At 33.1% G+C, this 20,289-nt stretch overlaps 1 protein-coding gene across 2 annotated transcripts in view; it reads left to right on the forward strand.

Annotated features, from left to right (window-relative positions):
* Positions 1 to 20,289, forward strand: part of SKAP2 (src kinase associated phosphoprotein 2) — a 154,035-nt gene that overhangs the window by 65,007 nt on the left and 68,739 nt on the right. The gene's annotated exons all lie outside the window — the stretch shown is intronic.

A 20,289-nucleotide genomic window follows, 5' to 3' on the forward strand; every position in this document is an offset into this window, starting at 1 on the left:
ATTTCTCTTTACTAAATATTCAATCCCCAAATTGTATTCTTTTGTCTAGCTTTCAGCTTTCTCATATAAAGAGTATTCAACATTTTCTTTTCCTTTTTTTTTAACATCTTTATTGGAGTATAATTGCTTTACAGTGTTGTGTTAGTTTCTGCTTTATAACAAAGTGAATCAGCTATACGTATACATATATCCCCATATCCCCTCCCTCTTTCATCTCCCTTCCACCCTCCCTATCCCACCAACATTTTCATTTATTAAAAAGAAAGTTGAAAAAAAAATTAGAAACATCACCATTTGCAGTCATGATAGAAATAATTAATTCAGGCAAGAATCATAAATGAATGTTAAAACTCATGGGTGGAAAGTTTGAGGAAGAATAGGACATTTCCATCATCACAAAGAATCTCCCCATAAGATACTTATTAACTGTAAAGTGAAAAATACTAATGTGGCAGTGGAGAAATGTGGCAGATACCACCTTACATAGTCAATGAAAAGTAACATCATCTATAATGGGACAAATCGACATCATGCACCTCTTGATATGGTGTGCTGAGCCAGAATAATGGGATGAGTTTTGAAAAAAGTAATCTTTTTTGCCTTTGTATTTTTTGAATTCCTTAGAATAAAAAAATTTAGACTTTATATCTTTTATGTCTGAATCTACAAAGAAATGTATGGTATTACTAGATCACTTTCAGTGTGACCACTAATTTTCTTTTTTTGAGATTTTCTTATATGGTTTTATTAATGTGACTAAAAAAATACATGAAAAATGGCTTTATTGACACTCCAGAAAGTAAATACTTGCTATTATTAAAATATAAATGAAAATATTTAAAGAAATCTAAAGTCTCAAACTTAAAGATAGATAACACTTTCTTCAGAACATGTGACTTCAATTGGTCAATGACACACACTGCTGCATCCTCATTATGTCCTAAAGAAGCAACTAATGCTGGACTAGCAAGTTAGTTCAGTTAAAATTCATTGTTAAGAGGCCAGTGTTACAGGTTTGATCTTATGTGGGTGTTATTTTGTTCTCTGGCTATGCATGTAACATTGGCAAATTGGCTTGCAAGTTTATGATTTTAGTTACTTGGATGTTTTAAGTAAGAGTGTGAAAGGTTTTTGAGAGAAGTTATAAATTGCCTTCCTTTGAAACATTCAGTTACCTTCACCTTAAAAAATACTGTTTCTTAGAGGATGATTTCAGTTGTATTTAAAAATATAAGCTGTTTATGAACATTACTGTGATTTGAAAAATAAGTCAAATATTAGCTTCTCTGGGATATATTGGGCAGCATTGTGTGTGTGTATTTTACATACATGCATACATATACACACATTTTACATGTGTGTATGTGTTTGTATGAGAGAGAACATTAAAATAATGACATGTGCAGAGTCTTAAAGAATTTCATTAGGATGTTTAAAGACAACTAACAGTAGACCTAAAAGATTTCAACATGAGTAAATGTATAGTTTGCACAGTAGATGCTTTTTTTTTAAGTTATGTATAAACTGAGCTTTGCAATATCATAATTTAAATGTACTAGAGAAATACCACTATTTCAAGATGGTATGAAATGGCATTGGTGACTCTGAACTATAAGTAATTTTTATGGTTCAAAAGAGTTTTGAAATTTATTTTTCTTGGCTGTTGGCAAACTTCTCTAGTTATCTTATGTGCCATATTCTTGACATGGACAGATCACTGTAATAGTGAACTAGTATTGCTGTCTTTTTATTCACTCTGTGCGTTAGCTTCTTTCAGTAAGACTAATTAGAACCAGTTATCTTGTAAGATTTGGTGATGCGTATAATTCTTTTTATAGCAAATGCAACTAACTAGCAAATTATTTTGCTTACTATCTGAAAAGCTGTTAGATTTTAAGATGCATTCTTAAAATATGCAACATACCATGTGAAACATTTTAGCTCTACATTACAGATGTCACCCTAAATTTTCAAATGCTTGTTATCATTTTTAACCTATTATCATTCATTTTTAAACATTACATATGAATGTATTTACTAAATAAGGTTAAAATGATCAGACTTTTAAAATTGCAGTGTTGGCTTTTAGTTATTTTGAAGACTAGATGTTGCATTACAGTGGAATTTGATATTGAAAAGGGAATATTTCTACAAATATTGAATTAGAAAGTAAACCGGAAATCCATTTCTTCCTGGCTGTTGTTCCCTCTCATCTCCCCCTTCACCACTGAGGTTTTTAAAAGGCCAATTCTCTTTTCCTTGTTCTCCTTTCTCCCATTTTATTTCTTAATTACTACTGGTTTCTGCCCACAATACCTCCTCCCTGACAGCAAGGCCATTGCAGCCTCCAGATTTCCATATTCAGTGAACAAGTTTTAGCATTTCTCCTTCTCGGCTTTTCTGAAACAGTTGATACTGCTGATCATTCATTCATTCCTCTCTTAAAATTCTGTTCTCTTTTGGCTTCTGGTCAGACCATTCTTTCCTGGTCTTCTCGTATTGTTTCTTCTCAACATTTCTGTGGCCTCCTCTTCCTCTCAGGAGGAATGAAAAGTGTAAGATTTAATAGTTCGGGACTTCCCTGGTGGCGCAGTGGTTAAGAATCTGCCTGCCAAGGCAGGGGACACGGGTTCGAGCCCTGGTCCGGGAAGATCCCACATGCCACGGAGCAACGAAGCCCGTGCACCACAACTACTGAGCCTACGCTCTAGAGCCTGTGAGCCACAACTACTGAGCCCACGTGCCACAACTACTGAAGCCCACACGCCTAGATCCTGTGCTCCACAACAAGAGAAGACACTGCAATGAGAAGCCCGTGCACCGCAAGGACGAGTAGCCCCCACTGGCCACAACTAGAGAGAGCCTGCGGGCAGCAACAAAGACCCAACACAGCCAAAAAAAAAAGATTTAATAGTTTGGTTGATATTCCTTTTTAGATACAGCTAACCAGAAGTTGTACATGTACAGGAGTTCATGTTGTCTTTTAAAAAATTAATTTCATTCAATATGTTGGGTTAGGAAAGAATTTTTTTCTATGCCTATTCTTTACTCTTAATTTTTTTTTTAAATGTTAATATTTAGTTGTTTTTTTTTTTTTAAACGTTTCTTTAATTTATTTATTTATTTTATATTTATTTTTGGCTACGTTGGGTCTTGGTTTCTGTGCAAGGGCTTTCTCCAGTTGCGGCGAGCGGGGGCCACTCCTCATCGCGGTGCGCGGGCCTCTCACCGTCGCGGCCTCTCTTGTTGCGGAGCACAGGCTCCAGACGCGCAGGCTCAGTAACCGTGGCTCACAGGCCCAGTTGCTCCGCGGCACGTGGGATCTTCCCAGACCAGGGCTCGAACCCGTGTCCCCTGCATTGGCAGGCAGATTCCCAACCACTGCGCCACCAGGGAAGCCCCTTTACTCTTAATTTGACATGAAAATTTGCATTTGCTTTTTCTTCAAGTAGTCTCTATTAAGGGTGCATAGACGATCTGAATTGCAATAACTTTGTTAAGGAAATTTATATTAGGTCTTTAAATAAAATTTAATATATTCCTAAAGAGGAATCTGTCATGTCATCTAATTGTTAAGGATGATTAAACTTTTTTTAATTTTATAACTGTACAGTATCTCTTTCTGTTAGCACAGAGCACTTTACTTATAATATTGTCAATCACTTTTCAGTATGAAAATGAATCTTTTTTTTCCCATTCAAAGCCTTAAGTATTAAAATGCTTTTCTGAGGTTTTTCTTTAGATGTAGAACTTTAAAGTACCATTAGCTAAGAACAGGGACTTTTACTTCATATATAAGAATTTTCCAAATGGTTTTGTACATATGAGCCTCTTCTCTTGGCCACAAAATTTCTATTTACCTTGACTTAAATTAATAACAAGACTTACTTTATGAACAGGCATTCTAGAATCTGCCAGAAGACTTTTCAAACCAAAAATAAGGATATATTTCCTAAGGAGTGTGAGCTCAATAAATCAGGTGACTGGAGTTGGGAAGGGATAGTGCTGAACCTATTTGTAAACTTTGGGTTTCTGAATGTTAATTTTAAGCTTCCTTTTTAAAAGGCCAGTGTTTGTAGAGCTTATCCTGTCAGCAATATCCTGTGTCAATTGTCAGGTCATGTTTAACGTGTGGAGATACATTAATCGGCCATAGCTAGCACTGTAAGAGGCCGGGATAAATAGAGGGCTCAAGCAGATGAAGAGGGATTAACTGTGTGGATTGAGCAAACTCTTCAATCACTGAACCAGTGATTTTACAAAGGATTAGCTGCTGCTTTTACAAATATTGATTACTGATTTGCTACTCAGAATGGAGACGACATACTTGTGCAGTTGCTGTGTGGTGTGCTGTGTGAAGTGAACATCATTCATATTAATGGATTTGTCACAGGCATTATAGAAACTGACAGATTTATTATAGCAGTTGCTAGAACTGTTATGGTTAAGGTTGTGTCAGCATATCTATTAAAACTTCAGGATTTTGGAAGTTTATAGTATAGCCATAAAATTTATTTCCCAGGTGGAAGTTGGAATACCAGTTATAGCCTGGCACAATTATTTTTATGCATATTTTTACATGAATCAGTTTGAAAGCATTTAAATTGACATAGAACAAAAAATGCATTGTTAATTTTGTAATGTCAAAAACTTTAGATTTATTTCATTTTGAAAAAAATTAATTTATCATAAATGCTTGTTTTCCAGCCAAGAACATGTCTAATCTGTGTGGACTCCTAAAAATTCATCAGTATTTTTCCCAGAATATGGTTTATCTTGAAGCCTTTCATTGTTTCTAGAATCAGGTGGAGAATTTTAGAAACTATAGAAATATCTGGATAATTAAAAATCAATGACTATTTTGTTTCCCTTAAGTGACTTTTTAGAACACTAAAAAATCAGTAGTAGAAAATTAGAATTATCTGTAGTAAAGAAAATAGCTTCCTTTAATCTTTTTAAGAAATTGGTTTTCTTTCTTACAAATGTTTTTATTATGTCACAGTAGGAAGGCATTTCAGAGAGCTGAGTTGTACCCTGAAGGATAAGCTGGATGCTTTCTAGGCAGTGAGGGTGGAGAGGGGTGGTAAAGTGAGGAAAGGTGAGGAGAAACACGTTCCAGACAGAGTGAACACTTGTGTGGATACATGAGACTTGGCCTATTTGAACATAGCCAGGTATGTGAACATTCTTAAGGTTATATCTTCATATAGTTGAGGCGATTGTTTTCAAGTTGTACACTTGTATTGATTAAACTAAATCTTCTAGATTAGTGGTTGAAGATTTTCTGGCTATGATTTAAATAATATAAGTTGACTTAATTTAAATTACTTAAAAACCTGTAGACTGTCTTTTTTGTTTTTCATTTAAAAATTCTATTATGCAAAATTTTAAACATAATACATGCTTATAACAAAGAAAAAGTTGTTTTTCTCACCTAAAAAAACTCCCTAGCAGTAAGAATCGTTAACAGTTCTGAATGTGTCCTTACAGACTTTTCCCCCCTCAATTGTACAAATGTATTTGTGCTAGAATAAATATGGAATCAGACTTTTTAAATTAAAAAATGGGATATCACGATACATATTATTCTACAACTTATGTTTTTCACCTGAGTATGATGAAAATCATTAGTACTACATTAGTACATATCTTTCCACATTACTACACATAGATCTACATATGCATATTTAAATAATATACATTATTTAAAATGGTTTTATAATATCCCCATTGCTGGACATTTTCCATTTTTCTGCTGTCAAAAGTAGTGTTTCAGTGACTGTTGTGGCACACACCATTGTGAACCTGTGCTTTATTTTTTGTAGGATGGATTCTTAAGAGCTGAATTCTTAGAGTATTGTCAGATTCTACCATAGAGCCATAGGAAGTTACATTCCCCAAAGCAGTTTATGAGAGAACCATCTCTTCCCACCTTCCCTGCTATTTGATGTCATTAATCTTTTTAGTTTTTGCCAGTTTTGTTTAATTTGTTATTTTTTGTTTTTAGTGAGGTTTGTTTTTTTATTCAGCAAAATTTAATGAGTACTTACTGTGTCCCGGGCACTAATCTAGGCACTGGAGATACACAGTGGATAAGACAATGTAAGTCTCTGAGCTCATGGAACTTACATTCTAGTGAAGGTAAGGACAGCTGGGGAAAGACAATAAATCAGTAAACATTCATCTTTTCTTATGTTTATTGGCCTTTGTATTTGTTTTGTGAATTGCCTGGTTCATATTTTTGACCTGTTTTTCTGTTAAACTGTTATCTTTTTCTTATTGATTTGCAGGAGTTCATTGTCTGCTGTGACATCCATGCAAATATTTTTCCCATTCACCCTTTGAAAAAGTCATCCTTTGATAAATTAATGATTGTACTAATTCTTACCCATGTATGGATTTGTAATATCATACCTGACTTCTTTGGCTGATAAGAGATCATTGGACCAAGTGTCAAATTTCCATAATTTTCCATCCTCTGAGTGATTTTTAAGAGTTCTTTTCTCTAATTTAATGTATTTTGATAATTTTTAAGAGTAAATTAGAACTTTGAGTCTTGCATGAGACTTGAGGCTATCCAGATGAAGGGAACTTAATCGAATTAATTAATTTAGTTACTAACTATAATTTTATTCTTAGGGAATAGATATAATATTATATATATAAATTTTTTTCAGTGAGAATATACATCATGATCTATTCAGATATGATTTAATTACAGACTGAATTTGTAGAAAAACATGTAATGGAATATCTTATCATAAGAGCTTACCATATCTGGATTTATTTTGAATAAGTTGTTTGATCATTTATTCATATGGAATTTGAGTAGGATGTATATCCTTTAGATTTTAAGTCTTTACCACGTTTTTAAGAGGTCACTGTGTATTTCAGACATTCATGAGCCAACTACAGATTCAGAGTTCAGACTGCTTTACTGCCTTAAACTCCCCTGAGGTAACTGCCAGCACCTTACATTTCAGTGAGAGACCACAGCTGAACTACCTTGGTGGGATGTTCATGTGTGGCTAAAAAGCGCTGTTTGTCACATGAAGTTGCATCCGTTGTTGCATGTTGCTGACAAACATTTTATTCCATTAAATATTCGATGGGCTTGTTTTTTGAAGTTTTAATTTGAGTCAAAAACTTTAGTAGTGAAATTGTTCTGGTAGTGACAACTCTTAATAAGGAGAAAAGGAAGCCATGGACAACTGGGCTGTGTCAGGTCTGTGAACCCAGGGCTGAGACAGTCCACACAGGGAACAGATTCCTGGATTGCCTTATGATGTGTAACTCATAGTAAATATCAGTTTTAATATTTGGCAGTTGATTTTTTTATATCATGGATACTAATTTTTGAACAACATGCTAGAATCACATGGTTAAACATGGGCACTTTTAATACTATATGTTCAGTCCCAATTTATTTTTTTTCCTTTGCACTGTAATTCTTACTTTATGTTGGTTGTTATAAAGTTTAGAACTGAATTAGAGTGTTATTAACTGTGAAAGTGGGTGTTAAGATGGAAAGAAATACCAGAAGGATGTTCTCTTTGCTCTTCAGTTGTGATAGCCCTTTCCTGCTACCTTGCTATCTAAACACTCCTGTGTTTCCTGTCACTTTCCTCTTCCCCTGGTCTTCATCAGTGGGAGACTGCACGGGCAGTGGTTAACATATATTAAATTTTTATAAAATTATTTTAGTGACTCAAATGTTGGATACTCTATAAATAAAAATCATCATCCTCATGATTTTTTTTTAAAATAAATTTATTTATTTATTTATTTTATTTTTTGGCTGCATTGGGTCTTCGTTGCTGTGCGCGGGCTTTCTCTAGTTGCATTGAGCGGGGGCTACTCTTTGTTGTGGTGTGCGGGCTTCTCATTGCGGTGGCTTCTCTTGCTGTGGAGCACAGGCTCTAGGCGTGCGGGCTTCAGTAGTTGTGGCACGTGGGCTCAGTAGTTGTGGCTCGCAGGCTCTAGAGCGCAGGCTCAGTAGTTGTGGTGCACGGGCTTAGTTGCTCCGCGGCATGTGGGATCTTCCCGGACCAGGGCTCGAACCCGTGTCCCCTGCATTGGCAGGTGGATTCTTAACCACTGAGCCACCAGGGAAGTCCCCTCATGATCATTTATATGTCTGGCATTTTCCTTCTGTTTTCAGTTGCGACTGCAGAAGTGTATTTTTATCTACTTATTGATGTTCTTTTGATTTTCTATTAAACGTTATCTTTAGAGCATATTTTACAAATTCTATAAACAAGTATTAAATGAGGTTTTAAAATATACCACCAAGAACAATATCGTATACTTCAATATTGTACTTCTACATTTTAAATAAGTATCCTTAGTTATTTTGATGCACATTCAAGTTTGAGAATCACTGTCATGATTCCTTACTCAAAGTCTAGTAGAAAAGACAAACTTGTGAAAACATTATTTTAGCCTAATACTGTAGGTACCATGTGAACCTCTCTCCTGAGCCAGTCCCACATATGGCTGTTAATAGTACTCTGAAGCTGAGGACCAGAAAAAGAATTACGCGTGTGGTATGCTTTTATTTTCAGGTACTAGAGAAAAACATGCTACACATTAATTGTTCTAATATTGAAGTTTTAATTTGTATTCTGTAGTAATTTACTCAGTTACATAAATAACAATGTTTTCTAATTCTTTTAGTCACCCAGGTGTATATAAAATTACCAGTTCATACTGAAGAGTAGACTCAGGGCTTTTATTATTCTCAGTAACATGTTCTGTGGATGTTTTATTTATGTGTAGTAGGCATGTGCTTAAACTTTTTGCAAGCTAGAATTATTCTGGCACTGAGTTAGAACTTTAAGGGCGACTGATGATTTGTTTTTGTGTTAAGGTGATCTTCATCTAGGCCCTGCAAAGCTATTAAACCTGTAAATTTATAAATAAGAGTATGTATCAACATTACCCCCAGCTTGGCTGCTTGTTAAGGGATACGGCTCTTAAGCAATAACAAAAAAGAGCTGTGTTAGCTTCTTGCAGGGATCATATCTTCTGCCTGGGATTTAATGTTTACCAAAAGTTTGATCAAAACAAATAGTATTTTGGAAGGATTGTCTGAAAAATGTGCAGGGTGTCTATTCCTATAGGCATTCTATGATTTTATCCTTAAGTTTAACAGAGCTGTTTGGGAGTTGTATACTTGGGCTACCTGGTTTTCTACTCCGTAGAACTGCTTTTACTGAATCTCGTTTTGGCATTAGGCTGTTGACTCAGTATGAGTGACGTTATACAAAGCAGCCCTATGAAACTTTTACTTACTGTAAAAATGTTATTCAGGACATTGAGAACACATGGGAGAAATTTCTTTCTCATTCAGTGCTAGCAACCAAGAATAGTTGCTGTTTGTTCCTCCCTGAGCAATGATCTGTATTTATCTTAATGGGCAGTGAATCACATGATTTATTATTTCTTGCTTCATGTTAGTTGTTATAAAGCTTGTAACTGAATTTTTTGCCCACTTCTGTTAAGTGGTGGCTTTGTGCTTCCAGCTTGTTTTGTGTTCTACCCTCACTCCTAGTTTTGTCTTAATTTTTTACTTATATATGTATTTTTTTAATTTGAAATAGTCATTTATAGAAAAGTTGAAAGAAGCGTACAAAGAATTCCCATTATACCCTTTACTCAGATTCCCTTAATATTAACATTTTCCTCTACAGGTATCTGCTTTCTCTCTCTCTATATACACACAAATTTCTCCTATTTGCTTTTAATTTCTTTACCAAACGTATCTGTACAAATGCCTGTGAAATGCTTTTTGGGAGGAATAAAGCAGTGTATTACTAAATTAACAATAATAATAGTAGGTAAGGATGTGTTAATTCTATACCTATGTTGAAAAAAGAGACCTATAGAAAAACCTGTTTCAGATGGAAGGAAGATAAATTGTGTGTGTGTGTCTGTGTCTGTTTGTGCATCTGAGTGAGAGAGAGACACACACACAGAGGGAGAAAGAGAGAAAGGAGAGACAGCACGCATGCATTTTAAGAGGATCTTTGTAACACTGAATGGCAGAAGAGGGGAAATGCCAAAGGCTTTTTGATTTAAATAAAAATTAGGGCGTTGTCTTCTTAAATAGAAACAGATAATAAATACTAAAGCATGAAGAACTGTTTGGGAATGTATTTGATTTAGTAATTAAGTAATCAGAGTAGGACTGTAAGCAGAGAGTCTTAATTCAGAAATGTTTACTTTTTATTAAGTTAATCATAAAATAATTTCAGATTTGATAGTTTTCATACTAAATATTTTTCACTTATTTTAACTACCCCTCAATAATAAGATTCTTTTGGGAGATGGGAATAGAGTGACAATGGTTTATGTACCTGTTCTTTCGTCAAGGCAAAACCAAAAATATACACTTTATTATATTATACAATATAGAAGACATTCTAACTGTGGATTCCTATTTCAGATACTTAGATATGATCTTATGTTATTAATGGCTCTAAACTTTTTGTACACAGAATAGGAAAAATAAGTGAATAAAAATGAACTTAAAGAATATTATAAATTATAAAAATGTTATTTATGTTCTAAAAATAATTGTAAAAATTTATAGCTTAAACCTTAAAACATAAATCAGTTACAAAAATAAAAAATAAAAGATTGCTCTCTGGCCTATGTGAAAGTAAAACATAGTTGAATGGAAGGGAGCTAAAGAATTCAGTCTAAATTGTATTCATTTCTTATTTAATGCAGTTTGCTAGAGGAATCTGCATACAAAAAAAGCCTCCTTTTCCTTCCATAGATATCAGTTTTCTCATTACTAATTTGTCCCATGTTTGTGTGAATGTGTTTTTAAACAAAAATGGAAGCCTTTTAAAAAGACATTTTTAGGAAGCGAAATTGATTTCTCTAAAATCTTGTAGAAAATGAAACAAACGTTCTCGAATTTTAAATGCATAATTGTGATTAATGCCATAGAGCAATAATTCAATGATGTTGTCTTATAGAGTTTCTATAGATGACATTCACTTATTTCATCAACAGTAGAACATAGCATTTCAGAGAATGGGCTTTGTTGGATAGACCTGGAGTCCTGGCTCCACCACTTACCTGTGACCTTAATTTTCCATTGGTAACATGGAGCTAATAATGTCACCCACTTTGGGGATGTGTGAGAATAAAATGAGATGATGACGGTATCATTCTTAACTCATGGTGAAGGCTTAAAGGCTTAATAAATGTTAGCTGTTGCAGTTATTATTACCTTACTGACCCATGCTGATATTTGTTTATATATATATTTGTTATTTATATTTGATGATGCTTTTTTTAAGAGACGCTTAAAACTTACAGTCTGGAAGTGTGGAAAAGGTTGTGTTTGATACAGAGGTAATAGAAGTAAGGAAGGAGTAAGACCAATTACTAATTATTCTTTAAATTTTATACATAAATTATTTGATATTTCTTTTAAAATATTATACTTTCAACAAATTTTCAATGAGGTTGAGTTTATTTTTCCTACTTGCCTGCTTTAGGTAATATTTAGAAAAAGGCCTCGCACATAGTATAAACTAGTAAATAATTTGTTTAATAAATGAATTAAGAGTGTTCCTTTTCATTTATACTAGTCTTTACTATGCACAATACCATCAAATATTTTTTCATGCATCAGATGTTTTTCTTTTTTTTTGGCCAAATATCTATAGCTAGAGGGGAATTTGTATTGTTAAAAGGTATTTGGCTTTCAGATTTTATTGTAGTGGTTTATCTTTTCAGCTTTCTTGTTTTCTTGTGTATGGAACAATGAACTTGGCAAATTTGAATTGTTATTTATAAAAAGAAGAACTAACGTTTCTTAGAGTTATCTTAAGTACTATCCTACTAAATCTCCACGGTAATTTTCCATAGTGTGCCCTCTAAATACCTACGTTCAAAGATTTGAAAACTACATTTAATGAAATCAAGCAGCTTGCCTAAGTCACAGAACTAGTAGTCAAGCTGCAATTTGAGTTCAAGACTCAGGGTTTTAACCACAATCCTAAGATGCAAAATCAGATTGGGTAACCAACAAGGACCTATAGCACAGGGAACTATACTCAGTATTTTGTAATAACCTGTAAGGGAAAAGAATCTGAAAAAAAATAGATATATATGTATATGTAACTGAATCAGTTTGCTGTACACCTTAAACTAACACAACCTTGTAAATCAACTATACTTCAATAAAAAAAATCAGATTGGGACACCTTTTTGTGTTAAAGTAAAACATTAAATTAAAACCCAGTTCATAGCTGTATATATTTAATTTTATATTATTTAGAATATCTGTGAAATTTTTGATATACTTATAATTTTGTTTTTAACTTAAGGAGGAAAGTATTTTATTTTAAGCTTGTATCACATTTTCTCAATGTTTGTGTATCATAAACTTTAAAAAAAGACTATTGTTTTTCTGAATCTAATTAATTCTTTCTTGCTACAGAGAAGATATGGACAGATACATACTTTACATATATATACAAAAATCAGTAGCCAATTGATATGGCTAATGAGGGGCACAGAAGGCACAATAATAGTCCCTCAAAGAAGTCCACATCCTAATCCTTGGAACCTGTGAACATGTTGTTACCTGGCACAGGGGAATTGAGCCTACAGGTGGAGTAAGGTTGCTAATCAGCTGACCTTAAAATAAGGAGATTATCCAGGTGGGCCCGATGTAAATACAAGAATCTTTAAATGGGAAGAAGGAGGCAAAAGAATGGGAACCAGGGAGAAAGCATTGTGAGAAAGACTCAGATGACCATTGCTGGCTTTGAAGATGGAAGGGTGCCAATAGACGGTGAAGTAGGTCAGCCTCTGGAGACTGCAAAGGGAAGGATATAGAGTCTCCCCTACAGGCTCCAGAAGGAACACGGTCCTGCTGACACCTTGTTTTTAGCCCAGTGAGACACTTTCTGGACTTTTGACCTCCAGAACGTAAGATAATAAATTTGTGTTGTTTTAAGCCACTAAAAAAAAAAAAAAAATCTAGTCAGCTACAAAGTAGCTGAGACCTAACTCTATATAGGAGATGAAATTTGATTTAAATTCTTTCTGTGAAATCTAATGATAAACTATTAAAAAGTAGCTTTTACCAAAATATAGAAGTGTAAAGAGTGCCCTATATTATAAATATATGAAAGAGAAGTCTTGTTTGTAGAGTGAAACTACTCATATTAAACCTTATTTTAAAATGACTGATTCAGTATATTGATATGCTTTCACCCCTGTAAATAATTGACGGAGTCTTACAGGGGTTTCCACAAATCGGTATATCTGGAATTTTTAGATAAGAGCATTTTTTTAATTCTATAAGGAATAATTTTAAGGTATTAAAAAAGTGATACCTCGTGGTCTATCACTGGACCAAAGAATCAGAAATCTGAAAGGGATTATTTTTTACATCTAATTTGTGAGCTAAGGACGGTGGTCCTATATCTAAAAAAGCAATCTTCAGATATGTCATTAGGTAGTTCAAATTCTGGTCATACACTTAAGAGTACTCTCAAGTAAAAGAAGCAGTTTTAAGTGAATGAGGATAATATAACTTTATGGATAACATAATCCACACATACTTTCAGTCTATGGCTTTTTGACTATTATTTTAGTGGATATTGGTGAAGCCACGTGATTTCAGATTTCTCTTAATTCTGATTCTTAACTATTCTATTATTGCCATTTGAATTTTACATATTTTGATAGATTTCCATGAAAATCAGTATCAGCCACAATTTCATATGTATATATATTTTTGATATAAAATAGCTTTTGATTGGACTCTGAACAGGCACTTTATATATCTTTTGGATCATATTCATGAAGCATTTCCTGCAAGCACATGCTATAATATTAAGAGTTATTATCTTCTTTGGTTTCAGATAGACCAATTGAAGACTCTCATGAGGCTCTTGGAATTTCCATATCAAGAAGCAGAGTTAATAAAGGCAAATGTGAATTACCCTAATAGTTATTCAGTTTTTGCTGGGTAGCTTTCAGAATGACTTGCCACTTTACAGAGGGTGTAGAGAGACTAGCAGATAGCAAACTTGTGAGTTGCAACCTCTATTTTTGCCCCTGGTGTCATCACATGGACCTTATCAGTCTTTAAAGCCTGTACCCAAGGCTTAACCACCCCTGGGGATTCTATGGTCCTACTAATTGGAAGTTGGCCATCTTTGTGTCTAAGCATAATATAAGCCTTTTTTTTAAAAAAAGAAAGTATCATGATAGCCTTAGAGCTTACCAGTACCTAGTATGTTCATTGGTTAATCCTTTCTGAAGAGAGTAATAGTGGTAAGTGAGAAAATAGGCTCTGTAAAAGGACTATGCTAACGAAACATAAGCAGTAATCTTTTAGTTACTGTAGTTGTTATTTTCTTAAAGGTTATTATTGTTTGATGTGTCCTTTGAATACATATTTTTTTTTTGCCACTAAAAAAACTGGTAAAAAGATTTGAGATTCCAAATTTTCCATGTGGATTGGGAGAGTTATTAGACGATAAAAAATAATTTATATATATATTTTTCAAAGATATTCCAGGGCAAGATTCTAGCTAGAAATTAAACCTTTGAAATGACATAAAACAATCCTATGCTACATTTAAAGGAAGTTATCCATTGCTCTATGAAAAATATGTTGTGAACAGTTTCCACATTTGATATTTTTGAAAGTTGAATCCATCTTGAACCTTGGCCATTTGTTACTGAAAGTGCAAGAAAAATGTCAGTGTGGATATATTTCATGGAATCTTAGAATGGGGGTGGAGGGCTTAGAGATAATCTAATTTCATTTTTCCATATTTTAGATGTGAAGAAACTGATACACAGAGAGGCTTAGTGACCTGCTGAAGGTCACAAATTTGCAGAACTGGGATTTCATTACAGACCTCTTAACCTATTCCATGTATCTTAAAGTCAGTATTAATGTAAAACTAAGCTTTTAGTTATCTGCTATACCACAAAACCATTTTTTTTAATATTTATATCCAAGTTGAGTTTAGGTTTCTCTCTCTTTTAGGGAATAGTCTTTATGTTTTGTTTTGCAGGTATACTAGTGAATTTTTGCACTCTGAAACCTTTTAGATTAGTTTTTAAAAGTGTCAGCAACTCTGTGTCTTTGTATCTATTATATATTTTATAGAAATAGGGAACATGTCATCTAAGTTCGTGTGTGCAAATGTGAAGTAAAGTGTAATTAAATTGCACCTGTAGAATAACGGGTTCCGAGTCAGTAATACCTCTGGGAACAAAGCTCGTTTATAGACAGTTTCCTGAAGTTAAATACCCAATGTACTCTTCAGCCGGAAATGTGTGTAAGATACTGGACATCATCTGGAAAGATACAGGAAACAAAACAGAAAGCATTTTTCTACCTTTATACAAAACTATAATGCATGAAATATTGACACTTGAAAATATACTTCAATTCTAATGAAGTATAAAATTCTAATGAATTTTTCTTAGGAAAAATGAATTTGAACTGGAGCAGTTAACCTAGCCAATAAAGTAACCATTGAGTTGATCCAGGTAGGAGAGAGTATTGCCAGCATGAAATGAGAAACTAAAATGATTACTCTTCTTGGAAAATTGAAGGCTAATATGTGTTTGGACTATAAAGCAATCATTAAGTGGGTAAATACTGTAAAAAAAAAAAAAAGAGTGTATTTATCAAATTCAGGAATGCCAGAATGACAAGGCATTTTAAAACACTGATCACATATAAGTTTAGGAAAGGTAAAAGAAAACACTGTCTCCCCACAAGAGGTGGCCAGTTTATGGAACTCAGTATCCCAGCTATCAGATGAAAACGAAGAATTTAAAAAGATAAACTCATGGATGTTTTATTCATGTGAATTGAGAGGGAAAAAAGATATTGTTGAGGGACTTGTCCTTAACTTTTTGCAGTTCAGGGAAAACAGTCATATCATGTGGTAACAGGCAGAATATTTGACTGACTAGACCAAGATCCTGATTCAGAGTGAAAATTCTTACGAGCAAAAGCAATCTTTTTTATATGTATCTCCTTTCTTTTCCAATATTAGGGAAAAGGAATCATCAGCTGTGTGAAGGTGGAGGGAAACTTATTGAAAATTTAATGTTCATGTGGAAAACTATACAAATGCCAAGTAATAAAGGAAAAAGCCAGTAAAAGATGAGTAAATCGAAGCCAGTAAAAGATGAGACTCAGAAACCTAGTAGGATTTTGTACAAATTTTAGATTGAACAACCATAAAACTGTGACCATATTAATATAGTGAAGCTCATAGTATTGTAATAATTTTTAATGCTAAAATAGTAAAAATGATGCTTTAGATTTCATAGAAATTGAACATTTAAATTGGTCACCACCAAGTTGCATATCAAAAAATAAGGATAATGAAAAACAGATGTCTATTTTGAAAAGGTCTCTGAATCACTCACATCCCTTGACACCTGTTGAGAGTCCCACATTAAGAGCCAAGTAGGTAGAAAGGGAACTGACTAAAAAGTTAATTCCAGAACTCAGTAGTTAAAACTTGTACAGATTTTTAAAAAATCTTCACTTTTAAGTTGCACTTTGGAAGCGATGCCTCACTCTAAGTCTTAGAAAAATAAATGCGTTTAAAGAGGTGTCAGACTGGGTGGGATACAGTTAATATGGGTTTATGCGTGTGGCAGGGGAGAAGTGGATTAGAAGACATGTCAGTGTTGGAGAAGGCTCAGGAATATGGCATTGAGAAACCCAATGCTGGATAAAATTGTGAATTAAACAATGTTTATTTCTTTAGATTATTTTAAGAAAAGAGGTACAAAAAAGAAAGGATGATAGGACTTCTTTCTCCCCTCAATTCTAATTCTTTCTTCCCCCAACTCTTAACTCTCTCTCTTCCCTACCCTAACTTCCTCTTTTACTCAAGGGGTTTCCAAGCTGTTCTAGGCCTTTTCTTTCAACTAAAGCATTCTATGATCTGGACCTATTTTTCCACCTTTCCCTGTCCTGCATACAGGAATGAAACTGCATACTTTGTTAATGCCAAGATTGGTATTATACCCAACCAACTTAACATCTGAAATAAGCCTAAGTGATAGATACTTCTTGCCTAAGACAGTTTATATTTTTCTCTGAAGTTGAAATAATTATTTTTCATTTTGAAATAATTATTTTTAATATTTAAAACGTTTTTAAAGATAAAACTTAAATACGTTGGATATATTTAAGCATTCCAGTATTTTTTACCCTAGCTTCAAGGGAAAAAGTTAAAACAATAGATATATAAAATTGCTAAAATTAGGTAATACCTTACTTAGGTTTTAGGTAATTTGTTTTTTATTTTCATACTTTGGAACTCTTCTCCATTTTTCCGATTCTAGACTCCATTCCTTTAGCTTGCTGGTGGACTATGTCCATTATATACACAGTTTGATTTTAAGGCAAAAGTTTCCAGACACAGTCTAGAATTCCTGAGTTATCTTTTAAAAACAGTTGTCTTGTGAATAAAATACCTACCCAACTATAAGAAATTTGGACTCCACTACTTCCTTTCTCTTACTGAGTTAATAGGAATATAGTAGGCACATGACACTTGTTTATTTGAATTTTTTGTGACCTTGTTACCATTTTGTATATTTCAGATTCCCAAATGTCCAATTGGAAGAAGACCCACTCCTTGTCTGCTCTTGTAGGATGTTAGTTTTAATGTCTAATATTGATCTTCTTTAGAAAAGTAGGACTATTATATAAGAAATACATGCTCATTTTATAAAAAGAAGACTAGTCTATTCAGTATGTGTTTATTTCCTCAGGGTAGTGAACATTGTGGCCACTTAAGGAAGCCATGTATCAGTAACCGTCTGCAGTATAAATAAGTTGTCCTGGATTATAGGTTAATTATTTTTTCTCCTCTGAGTTAGGATATAATTTCTTCATCAACCACTTTCATGTAACCAAAAGGAAATCTTTGAGCTGCTTTTAAAATAACTACAATGCTTAACTCATGCAGTTACCAAATCATACTTTTTTCCATTTTTCTGATTAAAATTCCCTAAGCAACATTAGTCTTACATTTACATTGGCATCCATTCATTTGAATTAATACTTAGTTATACTAAATATAATAATATTTAATTATAATTAATAAAAGCCAGCATTTACTGAATGCCTACTATGTGCCAAAGGATTAAGGCTCAGTGCTAAACTTACTTTTGGGACAAGGATGTGAATTTTGATAGTGAAACAGAGCTGATAATATAATTGTGAATTTGTTGGAATGTTGTAAATAGTGAGATAATATAATTGTGTTTGGCAAATGTTCAGCAGCTCTTTGCTGACGCCTGCCAGATAGGTTTATATTAGCCTTACCTTTCTTTTCTTCATGTATTATTATACCTGCATTTGTAGTCTTAATTCTTTGAATCAATGTGAGTATTCTTAAATGGTGACATACTGTTGATCATTGTAGGTATAGTGGTATGAGGTCTAAATGATGTGAGAGTTCATGTTTTTTAAAGAGAATTTACTATTTTTTATATCTTGTTACAAATTTTCAATTTCTATCATCAAGAAGTATTAATTGTTTATATGTTTATGGTGTTATACAAGTCAAATGGTTCTTCTAAGAACTTAAAATCTGAAGTATCTAAAGGGATTACTATTAATACACTTTTTAAAAAAAATTCACATGTATATTAAACAAATCCTAGATGTTGGACAAATAGCAAAAGAGGTTTAGAAAAATGAAATTTCAGTCTGAAAATTTGCCTTTTTTCCCTCTAGGAATGAAATAAAAGATTTTATATTAGAAACATGAATTTAGAATTCAGAATAAGTGTTGCTTGTGACATCAGATTTTATTGATTTATCAGGTAGAAATTTAGTCAACATTTTTCTTAAAGCAAAAGCTTCAGGTTATGTATATATTCACCTTTGTAAATTCTAATTCCCTTCCTGTTCCTCCTCTTCTACTTCTCCCCCTCCTTCTTTTTTTCTTTTGACCAGTAACTTTTTAAAGTTGAAAGCTATGCTAAAGGTACCCATTTCTCTTCAGAATATAAAGTTTCTTCTTAAGATTTAGAGCATTTATTTTATATGTAAAGAACATTTATTATGCCTCAATGGATATGAGAGGGGCATGGGACTTCTTCTCAAGGAGCCTTATCTAGCCAAGTAGAGGTAATTAATGCCTCCCCATGCCCAATTACATCAGACCTGAAGACTGAAAAGTTGCCTCTTCCTTGTGTAGTTTAATTTCATCCAGAATGGACAGTGCTTAAGAGTTTGTTTCCATCATCTGAAAGATACAAAATTATTTATAGGATGTTTGCAGTGAATCTTCTTATTTTTACCACTATGGACAAACCACTTGGAAATTTTTTCATGACATACAACAATCATGTTAAAGTATTTAATTAATATGTTTGCTTTCTCATTCTGAAATGTCATCCAAATGATGCCTTTCACAAAGAAATTTTGTGTAGTTCACTTAAGAACTCTATGTGCCAGTTATATAAAAGACTGAGCACAAGCATACTTCCACAGAAACTAAACTATGGTCTTGCTTAGTTGAAGAAGTAAATACTTTGTTTTCAGGAATCTTATTTAGAAAGAAAACTTTCCCAAATGGTTTTATATTAGCTAAAATTTCATATTTCTATGTGATACACTACTTCTATGTTTATTTTTTGTTCGTGTAACCTAGTTTAATTTAAAAAGTGCTATTAATGATTGTTTTTCTTTTCTTTTAAGAAAACAAATCAAACTACAGTCACCCTCTTTGATTTAGTGGTTAACTAGGACTTGTTCACATAGTTGAGATTTCTTTATGTGATTTTTATTTTATGTACAAAAAAATTGTACTATATAACTTCTACCTTCAATGGATCAAATGGATACATTGATTGAACAACTATTCAAACATTTACACTGGCTTTCCCTAAAATTTTATATGTATTTCAAAATTAGTCCCCATTTTAAATATATTTTAATGATATTGTTTTGTGTTTACTGAGCAAAATTGATCCACCACAGAACTGAAATTAGTGCTTTAATTTGAAGCTTTATTTCTTAAGGAAAAATAACTATGATTTTATAACTACTGGATATTTTTTAAAAACCCAGTTGGTAATTCTGTGCTGAATTTGTATATAATAAACTCCTATCAAAACACTTTTTATCATAAACTATATTAAAACTATTTCTGTTGGTGTATTCCATAGAAACTTTCATTAGATTGGTTATTTTCACTTGTTGGAGTTCTAGTAAAATGCTGAGGCTACTGTAGTATATTTCTAATG

The sequence above is a fragment of the Balaenoptera musculus genome, chromosome 9 (genome assembly GCF_009873245.2).
Source record: "Balaenoptera musculus isolate JJ_BM4_2016_0621 chromosome 9, mBalMus1.pri.v3, whole genome shotgun sequence".
NCBI lineage: Eukaryota > Metazoa > Chordata > Mammalia > Artiodactyla > Balaenopteridae > Balaenoptera > Balaenoptera musculus.